We start from the raw sequence: 16,315 nt of genomic DNA on the forward strand, positions 1-16,315 counted from the left end.
GTCCTGTGCATTTATATGCATCATCATTAGTAGCATTTATTGAATATCTACTCTGTAAGCAAAGCTATTATATGTCCCCTACCTATCCAGCTTATGACTCAGTGAGAATGGATGCATATGAACTGAACAGATGTATTTACAGAGAACTTTCATCTATGTATGTATCACCTACATAAGTGGTTGTCTTTATCAAAATCATGGAAGTAGTCATTAAAAGGGACTATATAATGCCATTGTTGGAAATAAGAGCTTTTTTTTGAATAATTAAAAACTGACGTGAAGTTAAACCCTCTATTTTGAGAGGCAAAATAGTGAAGTGGTTGAATGTGGGCTTGGTCGTAATCCTGGCTGAGTTTGAAGCTTGATTCTAATGTCAAATGATTTGGGACAAAGTGAGTGACCACTCTTACCTTCAGTTTCTTTTTCCATAGAAAAGGAGTTCTTTAATATCTGTGCACCCTTTATAAACCTTTGGCCCATATAATCCAGCCTCTTTGCCGAACGCCAGTCAATCAAGTAGAACAACAAAAAACAATAGTTGTTGACAAAATAACACAGCTTACTGATTTCTCTGGGGGAAAATATATATTAAAGCAAATTTAATTTATAATCTTCAGCAACATTCTTCATGTCCTCTTTTCTTCTCTGTGTTCTTGGATTTGTACTGTGTCACCACTATGCATTAGCCGTGTCCAGTCTCTCCCACCACCACTGAGCCCTCAGCCCATTAACCCTTCCCTTTCTCCCCACAGCCTATTATTCCATGTGTGGTTTGTCCTGTTTCAGTAAGCCTGCCTATTACTCCTCTTCCTCTCTTTCTCAAAGTTCAGCATTGGCGATGTCCAGGCACCTGATAGATCAGCAGGCTAGGGAGGGAGATAAGCTGAATGACAAATCTGCTTACCAGTCAGGGAGATGGGTAGGGCCTAGAAGTACTGCCATATCAATACCTTTTGGTTTAATCACCGCTTTTACTCTTGCTGCTACTTGTCAAAGGCACATAATGAAGCTCAGACAGGCTCAGACTGCTCATTCCCAGACACAGAAAAAGTCTAGCGCTTGAGATGTAGCAACATCTACAGGTTAATTCAGGGCCACTCTCTCCAAGGTCTTGATGGGATGGGCTCGATGAGGGAGGAGGCTTATGGTTTGTGCAGCCAAGAGACAAAGGCACATGGCAGGATGAGAAGAATGGAAGAAATGCAAGTTGGTGTGAGCTGTTGCTCTGGTGAGGCTGGTGTTTGATGTGTGAATAAATGATGGTTTTGACTGTAAGACCAAGGAGGGCAGTTAATTGGATACATGGGTACACATGGGTTGCCAATAGGAGAAGAATGTGCCTTTCAGTGTCCTGTGAAGTTAGTGATCATGATGGCTTCCAAGGTCCACAGAAAGTCATGCTGGAAGGATGGATAAAAATGGCAGCCAGGTAGAAAGGATTGTCCAATAAGGGGCAGAGGCTGAGTCAAGGGGCTGAGGCAGGAGGAGGGAAGTATCTCTCATTTAAGGGGGGCTGAAATCCCTAGGCATTCAAGAGCAGGGAGTTCATGTGGGAGCAGTGGGATACAGGAGTGAATCAGAGAAGATGGTGAAACCAGATTATGTGGACAGTAAGAGCCAGATTCAGGCTTTGGATTTTACACCAACTGTTGTGAATTTTATGAAGTGTGTAAACCAATGTAACCTTTATGTTGAGGACAGAGGTTCTTGGCCTTGGCATTATTAACATTTTCATCCAGACAATTCTTTGTTGTGAGACACTGTCCTCTGCATTTTAGGAGGCTTAGCAGCATCCTTGGCCTCTACTCACTAGATGCTAGGAGCATACCCCCTCCCTATTATGACAACCAAAAAATGACCCTAAATGTCACCTGGAGGAGAAAACCACCTTCAGTTGAGAAACCCTTGCTTAGGAAGGGATTGCTAACAGCAGTGTGTAGGATGGATAGAAGAAGGCATATGAGATCCTTAGTAGGCTATAGCAAAAGTTGGGGGCAGAAGTGTGTGCACTTCTGTGAGTGAGGGTGTGTGCACCCCAATACATAACCCAGCACCTTTACGGCCAGCAGGATTACCATGAGTATATATAATAGTTGTAGGAGAAAGAGGCATGGGGCTTGGGGTATTGAGAAGGAAATGCAGATTTTTTTTTAAAGTTTTATTTTTTTGAGAGAGAAAGAGCGAGTGGGGGGAGGGGCAGAGGGAGAGAATCTTTCAAGCAGACTCTCTGCTGAGCGTGGAGCCCAACGTGGGCAGATCCCTTGACCCATGAGATCTTGACCTGAGCTGAAACCAAGTCGGATGCTCAACTGACTGAGCCACCCAGGCACCCCCACATTTTGTTTTTTGATGTATTTTATTTTTCTGACTTTATTAAGCTGGTGTCACAAAGGAACTGTAAATTCACTCTCAGCAGAGATGTTAGCCGAATCTGTCTTTTCACCATCCAAATGAGAAGACAATGTTAGCAACATTTGATGTTGAGTTTCTGAATAAGATTCACACTGCCCTTATCCTGGCATCTTTTGTAACATTTTATTTATTTTTAAAACTCCTTAGAATTGTACATTTTTGTCTAGGTTCACTCAGTCCTCCACAGCCAGCTGGCCATTAAAGAAATTTAGAGAGAAAATTGCTGAAGTAACTATGCTCTTGTTTGTATTGCATAATCAACCAAAATAGCCCCAAAAGTGATTATACTTGAAGTTTCAGTGGTAGCACAGATATACTGTTGTTCACCTTGACCCCATTTAGGACTATATCATTTACTCAGATTGTATTATCTGTCTCAAGCAAGAATTTCTTGTAAGAATGCCTGTGTTTTTGGTTTTGTGTGTGTGTGTGTGTGCGCATGTGCACGTATCCACTGATTAATTTTGTATCCTGTTTCCAAATAAATCTTCCTCAGTCACATCTCTACTCATGTCACGCCTCTGCTCAAAAATTTTCAATGGCTCCTTGTTGCTTATCAGATCAACCCTAAGCCACTTAGTATGGCACTGAATGCCTTCCGTGGTACAAACCCTCTGTTTTTCGGTTTTATCTTTCTTTACCCTGTTGTGTGCATTTTACTTTTTAACTAAGCTAGGTGAATTTTTAAGATGTTTATAAAAAAAGAAGAAATGAATGAATCAACAAGATTCCAAGTCCTTTTAAAACATTAGATGAACAATAAGGAATAATGAGACATAGACTTTTCTTATACTCACTTTCTAAATCAAAATTATTTGCTTCTGACAGGGCATCCGGTATTTAATTTTACTATGTCAGACAGGAAATCTAGAGCTGCACATTCCAAGTGTGTGCATTTATGAATTTTTCATTAATTACTCTGACTGAAATTGGATACAAGCCTAGCTTAGAAGATCACCCATTGTTTATTTATTCAGTTTGCTATCCAGGTCACCTGCTATCCAATTAAATCTATCATTATTCCTTTGCTTTTGCTTGTTTCATTTGCCAAATGCTTTGTTTGAGGTCTTTTCAGTATCCTTCCTGCTCTCCTATCCTTTATGCAGAGTGCAGTAACTGATCTAGTGAAAAGTTCAACACCAATCACATCCCAAATGAGTGAAGCATACACTTTCTTGGTAAATGAATATAGACACATCCACGTGTCTCCATTTCCACTTTCTTAGTAAGCTTGTGCAAGAAGTAAGAAAAATATCTTTCTTCTTTCTCTCTTTTGCAAAGTCACTTTGCCTTCTTGATTCACCTCCATGTGTTCCCTTTCAGAATCTCTGGGGGCGCACAGTTAGAGACAAAAGTACAAGTGAAATTGGTGATTTAAAAATATCTGATGAAAATAAGTCAGTTTCTCCCCTTTCAAATCTCTGTGCGTGGTTCTGTTTAAATATTCCTTTATCTTTGTGAGAAATGGAATTTAAGATTTTCAATTCTGGTAAACAGCCACCACCATAAATCTGCAGGCTTTTGATCCTAGATACCCATTGCCTCTACAAAATCTGTTGAGCCGAGAGAAAGTTCTCCCATTGAAAATAATGCTGCACTTTATATTCAGCTTGTACACCATGACACTTGATAGATTGCCACAGGATTAAACATACTTTTCTTTGTCATTGCTGGACAGGGGTGATTTTGGTTTATGGATGTCCCAGATTACTTTCTACCTGCCTCTCTCAGCTGAGTACAGAGAAGTTTCATGACCAAACTCCTCCATCTGATTCTAAATGACATGTGGTTGACCCCAGTGTGTTAGATTTTTAGATATTTTAAATCCTTGGACATATAGGGACCGTGGTTTCTGTTCCCTCCCTGCAGATCTGTCTAGGTTTGATGGACTCTCTCTGGAAAGGTTCCCCTGAGAGGTCTTGCAGGCAGCATGAGGACACTTTTTGCTTTTATGTCAGAGGAATTTCTCGAGTCCTAACTTATGGGGTTCACATCACATACCTGTGACCTATTAGTCTTGTGACTGACTTGTCACTTAATCACTGTGTGTATATCAGTTTCCCCATCTTCATAATGAGGATGCTAAAGCATGCACCTCTCAGGGCTTTGTGGGGATTAAGGGGATGATACATACCGGGTCCTGGTCAAAATACTGAACATAGGGTAAGTGGTTTGTGTCCTCATAGTTATCACATGAGTGGTTGGTAGGTACATACCTTCACAGAGGTTGAAGGACTTGTCAAGTCACACAGCTCCAATCCAAACTGAGCATGTCCCAGATCATGGACTGGAGTGGAGTGGAGTGGAATGTCATGAATTGTAACGGAATGGAGTGGAAGGGAATGGAAGGGGTGGAGTGGAGTGTGGTAGAATTAAAATGGAATGGAATAGGATGGAGTGGAGTGATAAAGAGTGGAACCAGAATGGCAGGGAGAAATCTGCTCATAGAGTTTAATGAAAAGCCATAGAGAGAGAAACTATCAGATATCTGTACTGAGAAACATGCATCTTTCAAGAAAATGATGATGACATTGCCTCATAGAGGAATGATGTTAATTGTCCCTTGGGACAAGGACAAGATATGTATCTGGCAATATATTAGAATTATGAAAAATATATTTCTCTTAGAATGCTATCATCAATTTGTGTCAAAACGCTGTACCAGAGGTAGAAATTATCTGGAATATACAATAGAACTTTAAACACACACACACACACACACACACACACACACACAGATTCAGGTCCATTTCTGCATAGGCTTGTGAACAGACAACTGGGAGGAGTGTGGTTTTCACGTTCCTGGTAGATGAGAAAAAAATTAGCAGCCATCACTTTCCTTCCAAAAGGCAGGCAAGCACTGGCATATTTCCATGGCTTGTGTTTCACCAAAACTGATGTCTCTAGGTCCTGAGCTATTCCCATCTTTCAGTTTTTCTATCTTGTGCAGTGTTGTTTTTGCTCTGACTACCTACTGCCAAAATAGGAGGTCAAAGCAAAAGCTGTTTTCAAACAATTGACTGTTCTAGCCTGTCCCAGATGTCAGATGACGAGTGTGATAGTCTCAGTGGCTTATGTGTGCAGTGTGAGAGTCATTCTGACCATGGAGCAGACAAACAGAGATGGACAGATGAGCCATTCAGTGGGTCATCCTCATCCTGGGAATCAGGCCTCTGATTCTTGGCAATTCCACCAAGCTTTGCTGATTTCATCTATATGAATGACTACAATATTTTTTTTTTCTTGGCCTATTGGATCAGCTAGGGTTACGTTAGGTTGCAAGTGACAGAAAACCTAAGAAAGCGGTGGTTTTCAACAGAGTTTTGCTTTCCTCTTGCATGAAATGAAATCTAAAGAAGGCAGGGCAGGTGGATCTTCCTTCTCTCAAGATATTCCACCATCTTCAACACTTGGCCTCCACCTTCTGATGCAGACGGTGACCTGATTTTCCACCATTGTATCCTCATTCCAACAGGTACCAAAGAGAATTGGGGAAATAATATCATATTTCCTCTTCTCAGTGGGGGCTTTCTGGAAGTTGCCCACACCAATGTCACTTACATTTAATTAGCCAGAACTTAGCCACACAACTATACCTATCCAAAGGAAGGTGGTAAAAGTAGTTTTTATTATGGGTAACCATATGCCCTGCTGAAGCATTGGGCTTCTTTGTAAGATATAGGGGAATTTGGGGAGAGCATGAATGCTCTTTATCATATCCATGTTGATGGAGACTGTGTTTGCTGCAGTAACATCCCATGAGCATTGGTTGAAAATATTTGTGGCTATTTTACTGTCAACTGGATTACAAAGTCTTTTCCAGCAATTGTGTGCTCATGTTTATTTTCACCTCATTATTAGGTCTGGCTTACCTTAGGTTCTGGAAGAATCAGAACAAAGGTCCCGAGGGCTGTGATTTCTTTATTATTTCTGGTTTTGGTGGAGAGAATAGGAAGCCTAATTATGTCTCTACAAACAGGAATCATGTCCTGCTCATTTTTAGTTTCTCTTTTGTTTTGAATATTCCTACAGCCAAGAAAGCACTCATTTCTGTAAGGGTTACAGTCAAGCACAAGGCAGGCCAGCTCCTTGTCCTCATGAACATCACAGATTGAAGTTAGCACCATTAAGGAAATAAATGGGATGAAGTTGCAAAGAGGCACCAAGTCAGGGAGTGAGCCTGTTTAGATGCCAGGTAAACTAGGAAGGCAACTTTGAGGGAAGAATAGCTGACTTGCAGCCTGAAGGATGAGAGAAAGTCACCCAGTCAAAGAATCAAGGAGAGAATTGCAGTAGGGAGGACTGGCATGTGCCAAAGCTTGGAATGAAGAAAGTTTGGTGTGTTCAACAGAAGACGGGTGGTCAGTGTACCTGTGTGACAAGGGTCAGAGGGGAGAGGAGTGCTCCACACAAAACCTAGGGTTTTGCTCAACATTACAGTCAGACTTTCCTCTTCTTCAGGGATTTTATTTGAAATCTATTTGTATCAAGTTCTTGGTCACCCCATTTATTCCTGGAATAATCCCAGTGTAGAATGTGCATGCTGAAACTATTATGCTAGTGTGGAATGGTAAGGAGAAGGATGTTTATGTTTTTAGGTGAAGGTATTGAGAGAGAGGCTTTGATGAAGGCATTCAGTTGCTTGGAGAAAAATAACAAACTTATTTGGAGATACATTTCTGGAATTGCCTGATTTGGATTGAGCAGTACAGCCTCCAGTTATGAAACCGTTTCCCTCATTTTTTTTTCCCTCCCAATCTGTCTTTTACTCTGACAGATGTGGCATATCTTGTGCCTAATTCAACAAGAACTAGTTGCGCCCTGCCCCGCCCCCCACCCCTCTGCTTCAGTGGAGCTTGGAGCTTGTGCTAGTGTCTCCTTGCTCCTAGTTGGCATGTTCATCACTCCATTTGTTTTTATAATTTGGGGAATTTTCTTTTTGTTTGTAAATTTGTCATTATCCCCCACAAAGCTCCCTGCTATGGTTTGGTAAATATCTTCATATCTTCACATTGAAAGCACCACTCCATCTGTGAGCTAGATACTTTCATCCCAAAATGCCATTCCAGAGGAGAAAGTTGGAACTGTAAGGATTGGCAACAGTAATCACCAGCAGCAACATCTACTATTTTGGGATTAATAGGAATTAAATCTACTTGAACCATGAAGTGAGCCAGCACTTTACTTGCAAGTAGGGCTAAGGTTTCAAAAAACAGGATTTACAGCAGAACAATTGTCCTAGACTATTTTGACCTTATTTTCTGACTGGTGGTAAATTAGCATTGGGAACTCAATAATTCTATTCTCATATAGTCTTTGAACTTATAGTTACCCTACTTCCGCAACTGCCCACACATTGCTTTCTGATCCCCTTCTTTTAAAATGGAATTTGTTTGGCTTTTCAATGTTTTCTTGGATACTCCATGCAGATTACTCTTTGTCCACTTTGAAGCTTTCTATTATGAAGGGAGAAAAACTTGAGGTCCAAAGAATTAGGTGATCCTTTCCATACCACATTGTCTTTTGCATGGCATTAGCTTGACTTTCTCCCAACCAAGTTGCACTATTTAGGCAGTCAGTTCTAATGTCATTGAAGTGGTAATTGTCCTTAAATAGTCATTGGACCATACTTGTAAACCTGTCAAATAGTCTTAAGATGAAATTCAAACCCTCCCAACGTTCCACAAGACCCTGAGTGATCAGGTGGCATTCAGACCTGTGTAACCATGTCTCTCACTGGTCACCTCCTTGCTCCTTGACTGCTTTAGCCTCATAGGCCTCCTCTAAGGTTCTCTGACATGCCACGTTCTATTCCTCCTCAGGGCCTTTGCATGTGCTGTCACCACTGCTGGGGTACTCTTCCTTTTCCACCTCTTCAGTGATTTCAATTACTAGATAGATGCACATTAGTGGGGAAGCCTTTCTGACCTCTAAATACCAGGCATTCCCTAACAGAACATTTATTGTTTTTTTTTTTCTCTTATCATGGTACCAAAACTTTTAGTTATTTGGTGAGTTTACTTGTCCAATTTGTCTCTCTCAAGGACCTTATTTTCCTTGATTGCCACTGAGTCCCCAGCATGTAGCAGGTTCCTTAACATGTAGTAAATATTCAAGGAGTACTTTTTGGATTGTTGAATAGAAGAATTCTGAGCTTTGTGTGGGGGCATCAGCTCTGATTGAACATGAATCTGTGGATGAGAATCAATACACAGCATCTTACCTTGTCTTACCCTTCACTTTAAATCATTCAGTCTCATATATTGCAAGTGAATTCTGGATTAATGGTCCAAAGATGCCCCTCATTCAGTTTTTTTTCTATGAGTCATTCAACAAACATACATGAAGGAAGTACTTGGGGCCTTGGTCTAGGTGTCAGGCACCAGGAAACCTAACATGAACATTATGTCATTTCCACATTCATGTTTGTCCAGTTATCCTGTTATCCTTATGTCCCCATTTGTCTTCATATTTTGCATAGTTCAAAATATTTATTATTTAAAAGGGAAGGATTTAGTTTTAACTATTCATTTAAAGACCTGGAGGTTCCTATACATCAGTGCTTCCCAAGACTTTTTTGTGTGAGGTATGTATATCAACCATCAAGTTTGCTTTGGTGCACCCAGGGTGAGAGAAGGAGCTTTTCTTTTTAAGTCGTTCTACTTCTTTCCTTGTACTACTTGCTTGAGTTTTATTAAGCTAACTGATTGGTATTCTTCAGATCCCTCTCCTTCTCTCTTCTATCTCTCCCATTCTTCTTGATCCCTCCCCTCCTCTCTCTTTCTTGTGCTATTGTATATTCTTGGAACACACTTACCACCTTCTCTTTGCACACAAATCTAGAACTCACATTGTGGATACCTGCTAGATTGATTATTCCTTACAAAATATTCTGGGTTCTCTCCTTGTATTTCTCACTGAAGGAGAATTTCGCATCCTCAATTTTTACAAATCAGGAATAGCCATGTGGCTTGCTTCAGTCAGTGAAATGTGGGGTAGTGACCTGTGTCTCTTTAGGCAAAGTCAGCATGTGATTCACCATGTTCTCTTTTCCCTCTGCCGAGAGATCAGAGAATCACTTCTCTGTCAGCTTGGGCCTTGGAGAGAAGAAGACAGAGCAAAGCCACAGAAAAACCACAGATGACACATAGCCTGAGTCAGAAATAAGCCTTTGTTGCTGTAAGCCTCTGAGATTCTGAGGTCATTTGTTATAGCAGCATACCTAGCCTATCCTGGCTGAAACTGAGTTTTATCTCAGAAGCCATATCTTTGCAGAAGTTCCTCAAACCTTCTAAGATTGGGGCTGTTGCTTCTTTCATGTGTTCCCATGACACTCCCTCATAGCCATCAGCACACGATGTTAAAATTAGTTTTCTGTCTATCCCCCCATAAGACTATGAATTCTGTGCAGGCAGGGAACTTGTTTGATTCATTGTCAACATTTCCTGGCCTTTGATAGGTATTCAGTAAATACCTGATGAATGAAAGTGCAGAAGATTAGTGTAAAGAGATCCACTTCTGTGCCATGATCATGAACACTTTGGGTGGGATAGATTCTAGTGAAAAGAGTGGCCATGTCCCTGTAAACATGGTGGTGTCAGAAGAGTCTCACACTGTCTTGGAGAATGTGGACACCCATGTGAGATTAACTGCTCATGGCAAACCCAGATCAGGATTCTGGTCGGGAAACTGAAAAAAAGGTAGAAAATCTGGGGCAATGATAAAGGAAGTATATTTGGAGTATATGGGCAGCAAAACAAAACAAAAAATAGAGACAACCTATCAAGTACATTTATTTAAGTTCATAATTTATACAATAACAATGTAAGGTCATGTTTCCTGAGCCAGCAAATCGAACTCCTGTTTTTTGGTGATTTGTTGCGCCCATCACAGGTATATATCTCCTGATAAGCCCCCAAGCACTACTGTCCATCTCTGTGTCCCTGCTCTGCTTTTACTTATGAGACTTGAGGGACTGTCAGGGCCTCACATCTCTTTCTCCATAGACTGAGAGGAACAGATCATCAAAATGTCCAGTAGCAACCTACTTGTTATTGTTGTTGTTAAAACCAGCAATGATCTTTTATATAACAGAGAAGCCGTAGTCTCAAATAATAAACTTCATTTTTCACCTTGAATTTGTCTGAAGCCACTGGTGGGAGACTGGAAAATCCTGACCATGATGATGCTTCAGTTCTACAGATACTAGAATAGATCCATTCTTAAAACAAAACAAAACAAAACGTTTTCTCCTCCTCCCATGACAGAGTAGACTGAATTCAGTTAACAGTGACTCAGATTTACCAGGTGTAATAATGTGTGTGGCTTCTCTGAGCATCCATAGTTGGAATCAACAGGTTGGACCCGTGACAGTTTCTCAGCTCACAAAGAACATTGAGCATGATAGCTTTAAATGGGCCATTACCTTTTTTATATTTATCCCAAACTGTTAAGGTCAGCATTAAAATTTGACCTTTTCCCTGCCAACCCGTTTGAAGTAATTAACCCCTGTGTCTTGAAACACAAGGAAGCTATGACTTTGTTATTAAATTCTCATAAAGAGCCTATTAATATTAAAATTGCTTCACTCTTGGGCTGAATGTATTAACGGCCTTGCACTGGGTAAACACAAACCCTCAGCACAGTGTTTTAAAATGCATGAGTTGAGGGCAGAGCATGCTTTCCCAGCTACCTCCTCTGTAGCAGAATGTTACACCTTCTGTGACAGTTTCCCCTCATATTTGTTCAAATGTTTCCATTTTAAATCTATGTCCCTAGATTTACGTTTGTTTATAGGGGAACTCATTTTACTGCCAGCAGTTTTGGAGCATGTCCAGTGAAGCAGAACACCTATGAAGACCCCTATTCCCATCACCCTAATTGTTACTTCCCAGGGCAGTGCTCAGACCCTGATCTTGGTGGGGAGCACAGCTTGTGATTATTTTTTTAGGCAGGTCCAACATACCTGTGTATCACCTGCAGAGTGTGCTTAAAAATGCAGATTTACACAACCCACCATAGACAGACTGAGTTAGAATTGGCAGAGAGGAGACATTCCTGAATCTGCTCTATAAACTAAATTCTCAAGGGGTTTGCTATCGTGACCCCTACCAGAGTTCAGTTTGCTAATTCAGTTATTCAAAATATGCATTGCACAGCTGTTATATGCCAGGGATTGTGGAAATTAAAGAGCTAGGTGCTTGTCCTAATGGATCTTATAGTTCATTAAAGAAATACACAATGAACAAGGGGAAAATAAATAATTAAAAATAGCAATAAGTGGACTTCTGCTTCTGGGAAGATAAAGTAGGCACACTTTTCCTTATTCCTTCTGCTAAATACAAACACAAAATACAAAATCCCTAGGCATAAACATATAGATTCAAATAGCTGAGCAATTTCCAAACAGGGTAAATCCAAAGAAATCTACACTGAGACCTATCAGAGTCAACTTCTGAAAGATGAAAGCAAAAAAAAAAAAAAAAAAAAGGAATAATAATCTTGAAAGTTGAGAGAAAAAGGAAACTGTCTAGAGGGAAGAAGCAGTTTGAAGGACAGCAGATTTCTCATCAGAAGCCATAGAAGCACAGAGAAAATGGCGTGACACTTTTTAAGTGCTGGAAGAAAATACTTGTTAACTTGGAATTCTATTTCTAGTGCAAATATCCTTCAGAAATAAAGGAGAAATCAAGGAATTCTCAAATAAAGAAAACAAGAATGATTAGTTGCTAGCACACCTACCTTAAAAGAATGACCAGAGAAAATTCTCTAAAGAGATAAAAGGACTCTTAGAACATTAGGAGGGAAGAAGACAAAAATAGGGATAAATGCCACAAAAATCTAGTGTTTTCAAAATTATACTTTATGGTTGAAGCAAAAATTGTAACATAGTCTGATGTGGTTCAAAATGCATGTAGTAGAAATATTTAAGATAATTATGCTATAAATGAGAGAAGGTAAAAGGAGGTAAGATTTCTGTGCTTCACTCAATCTGCTAAAATGATTACAGGAGGTAGACTGTGTAAGTTGTGTGTGTATAACATAATACCCAGAGCAACTACTAGAATAACCTATAAGAAGAAATTTGCTCAAAGACACTGTAGACATTAAATTAATTTAAATTAATTTATTAATACATTAAAATGTATTAATAAAAATATGCAAGTAATTCAGAGGAAGGAAGAAAAAAGAAAATGGAAAAAACAGATAACACAGAAAAAATAGCAGAATTAAGCATTAATGTAACAGTAATTACATTTAATGTAAATCGTCTACATACAACAATTAAATGAGAGATTGTTAAAATACATGACCCAACTATATGCTGTCTGTAAGAAATTGCTTTCAAATTTAATTATATAGGTAGATTTGAAAATAAAAGAATGGAAAAAGAGAGATCATGCAAAACCAATAAAAAGAAAGTAGGAATAACTATGTTAGTATCAGACAAAGTAGACTGAAGAGCAAAAAAAATTACCAGAGACCAAGAGAGACAGAATATAATGGTTATAATGAATATAAAAGTGTCAGTCCAACAGGGAACATAGCAATCCTAAATGTGCATACATTAAACAACAGAACTGAAAAATATGTGAAGCAAAAAATTAAAGAACTAAAAGGAGAGATAGGAAAATCCACAATTAAAGTTAGGGACTTTAAACACCAGTGTACTACCAGTTAAGAAAAACTTAGACTAGGGGTGCCTGGGTGGCTCAGATGGTTAAGCATCTGCCTTCGGCTCAGGTCATGATATCCAGGTCCTGGGATTGAGCCCTGCATTGCACTCCCAGCTCAGCAAGGAGTCTGCTTCTCCTTCTCCCTCTGCCTCTCTCCCATGCTCATGCTCTCTGTCTCTCTCTCTCTCTCTGTCTCAAATGAATAAATAAATAAAAATAAATAAGAAGAAAAACTTAAAACTAAAAATAAACAAGGATAAAGAAGAACTCAACCACCGTTAATCAACGGTGTCTATCCAATGTTATAGAACTTTCCATCTACCAACAACAGAATACATGTTCTGAAGTGTCCATTAAACATATAATAAGACCGATCATATTCTGGACCATGAAACAAACTTCAACAAATTTAAAATAAACTGAAACCATACAAAGTGTGTTCTCTGACCACAGTGAAATCAAACTAGAAATCAGTAACAGGTACAGAATAGGAAAATCTCTAAGCACCTGGAAACTAAACAACACACTTCTGAAAAATTTATGGGCTAAAGAGGAAGTCTCCAGGGAAATAAATAATTATATTGAACTGGATGAAAATGAAAATATAACCTGAAAACTTGTGGGACACAGCTAAAGGAGTGCTGAGAGGGAAATTTATAGCAATAAATGAATACATTGGAAAAGAAGAAAAGCCTTAAGTCAATAGTTTAAGCTCCCACTTTCAGAACCTAGAAAAAGAAGAGCAAAATCAACCCAGAGCAAATAAGGAAGGAAGTAATAAAGATAAAAGCAGAAAGCGATGAAATTGAAAACAGTAACATAATAAAGGAAAATCAATGAAATGAAGAGCTGGCTCCTTGAAAAGATCAAAAAAATTGACAAACCCTTAGCAAAATTGAAAAAGAGCAGGCACAAATGATCAATATCAAGAATGGAACTGAGACTATCACTACAGACCTTGCCCGATGTCAAAAGGGTAATCAGGGAATGCTGTGAACACTATGAACAACTCTACATGCATTCATTTGACAACATACATGAAATGGACCACTTCCTTGTAAAACACAAACTTCCATAATCCACTTAATATGAAATAGATATTTTGAATGTTTCTGTAACTATTAAGGACATAGAATTAATAATTTAAAAACTCAAAAAAAAAAAAAGGTATCTCCAGAACCAGATGTTTTCATCAGAGGATTCTACTAAATGTTTAAAGAAGAATTAGCACCAATTATATGTAATCTCTTCTAGGAAACAGAAGGGAACACATTCCAGTTCATTTTATGAAGCTACTATTACCCAGATACCCAAATCAAACAAAGTCAGTCCAAAAAAAAGGAAACTGTAGACCGATATCCTCCATGGCCATAGACATAAAAACGTATTTTTGGGGTCTGTAAAAAATTATTTGCAAATAGAATTCAACAATATAGAAAAAGAATTATACACCTCGACCAAGTGGAATTTATTCTGGGGGATGTAAGACTGGGTCAGTATTCACAATTAAATCAGTGTATTTAAAAGGCTTATTAAAAGGCTGAAGAAGAAAATCACTTGATCGTAGGAATCAATGTAGAAAAAAACATTTGATGAACGTTAACAGCCATTCATGACAAAAAAAAAAAAAACTATCTGAAAAATTGGACATGGAAATTAAAGTCATTTCTAGTGACTCAAAAAAGATACTTAGGTGAACATTTTAACAAAATATGTATACAACTTGTTTTCTGAAAGCTATAAAATGCTGATAAAAATAATTTTTAAAAAGTTAAAGGAGAGATTTACTATGTTCATGTATTGGAAAATGACACAATAAAGATGAAAATTCTCCCCAAATTGATAAACAAGTTTAATATAATTATTGTGAAAATTCCACTAAGAATTTTTGTTGATAAAGACAAATTATCCTCAAAATATATGGAAAGGTGGTCAATTAAAATAGTTAAACAATTTTGAAAAAGAAGTATAATGTGGGAAAAATGAGTCCACCTGACTTCAAGACATCATATAGCTGAAGACTGCGATGTTGGCAGAAGGATAGACACATAGGTCAATAAAACAGAATATAGAACCCAGAAATAGATCTACACAAATAGTCTTTTTGACAAAGAAAAAAGGGCAATTCAATGGAGGAATGATATCCTTTCAATTCCTTTCCTTGGAACAATTGGGAAACCAATCCATCTTCAACCTAAATTTCATATCTTATACAAAACTGATTCAAAATGGTTTCTGAACTTTAATGTAAAACATACAACTATAAAACTTTTAGAAAAAAAAGAAGAGAAAATCTTTGAGATTTTAAGCTAGGCAGAGTTCTTAGAATTGACACCAAAAGCACAATCCATAAAATAACAAAAATGATAAATTGGGCTTCATCAAATTTATTTTTTTTCTCTGCAAAACACCCTATTAAGAGGATGAAAAGACAAGCTGTAGGCTTGGAGAAAACTTTTCCAAAAGATCCGTACATATAAAGAACCCTCAAAACTCAACCATAAAAAGTCAAACAACCAGTGAGAAAGTGGACAAAAGACATAAAGAGACATTTCACGGAAGAGAATATACAGATGGCAAGTAAGCACCTGAAGAGATGTTCAACATCATTAACCATTAGGGAAATGCAGATTAAAAATGTAAGGTGAGATCAGTGCACACCTGTCAGAATGGCTAAAATAAAAAGTAGTGAATGCCAGCACTGGCAATTGGATTGTGCATACATGCATTGCTAGAAAGAAAGTAATGTAAAACGGTAAAGCCACTTTGGTAAATAGTTTCAATTTCTTTAAAAACTAAGCATGCAGGCACCATACAACCTAGCACTTGTCCTCCTGGTGTTTATCCAAGAGAAATGAAAACTTGTGTTTACACTAAACCTGTACACAGATTTTATAGCAGCTTTATTCAAAACAGAAACAACCCAGATTTATTTCAGTGGGTGAATGGTTACATAGCAGTAGTACGTCCATACCGTGGGATACTCTTCAGCCATAAAGAAAGAAGGTACTGTTGATACGTGTATCAACCTGGGTGCATCTCCAGAGAACTGTGCTGAATGTAAAAATTCAATCCCAAAAGGTTGCATATAGTATGATAAAATTTATATAGATTTCTCGAGATTTCGAAATTGTAGAAATGGAAAATGGAATGTTCATTGCCAGGGATTAAGGAGGGGGTGGGAGCAGGAGGGAAGTGGGTATAGTTGTGAAAAGGGCAGCCTGAGG

Source organism: Phoca vitulina, unplaced genomic scaffold (assembly GCF_004348235.1).
Source record: "Phoca vitulina isolate PV1807 unplaced genomic scaffold, GSC_HSeal_1.0 scaffold66, whole genome shotgun sequence".
NCBI lineage: Eukaryota > Metazoa > Chordata > Mammalia > Carnivora > Phocidae > Phoca > Phoca vitulina.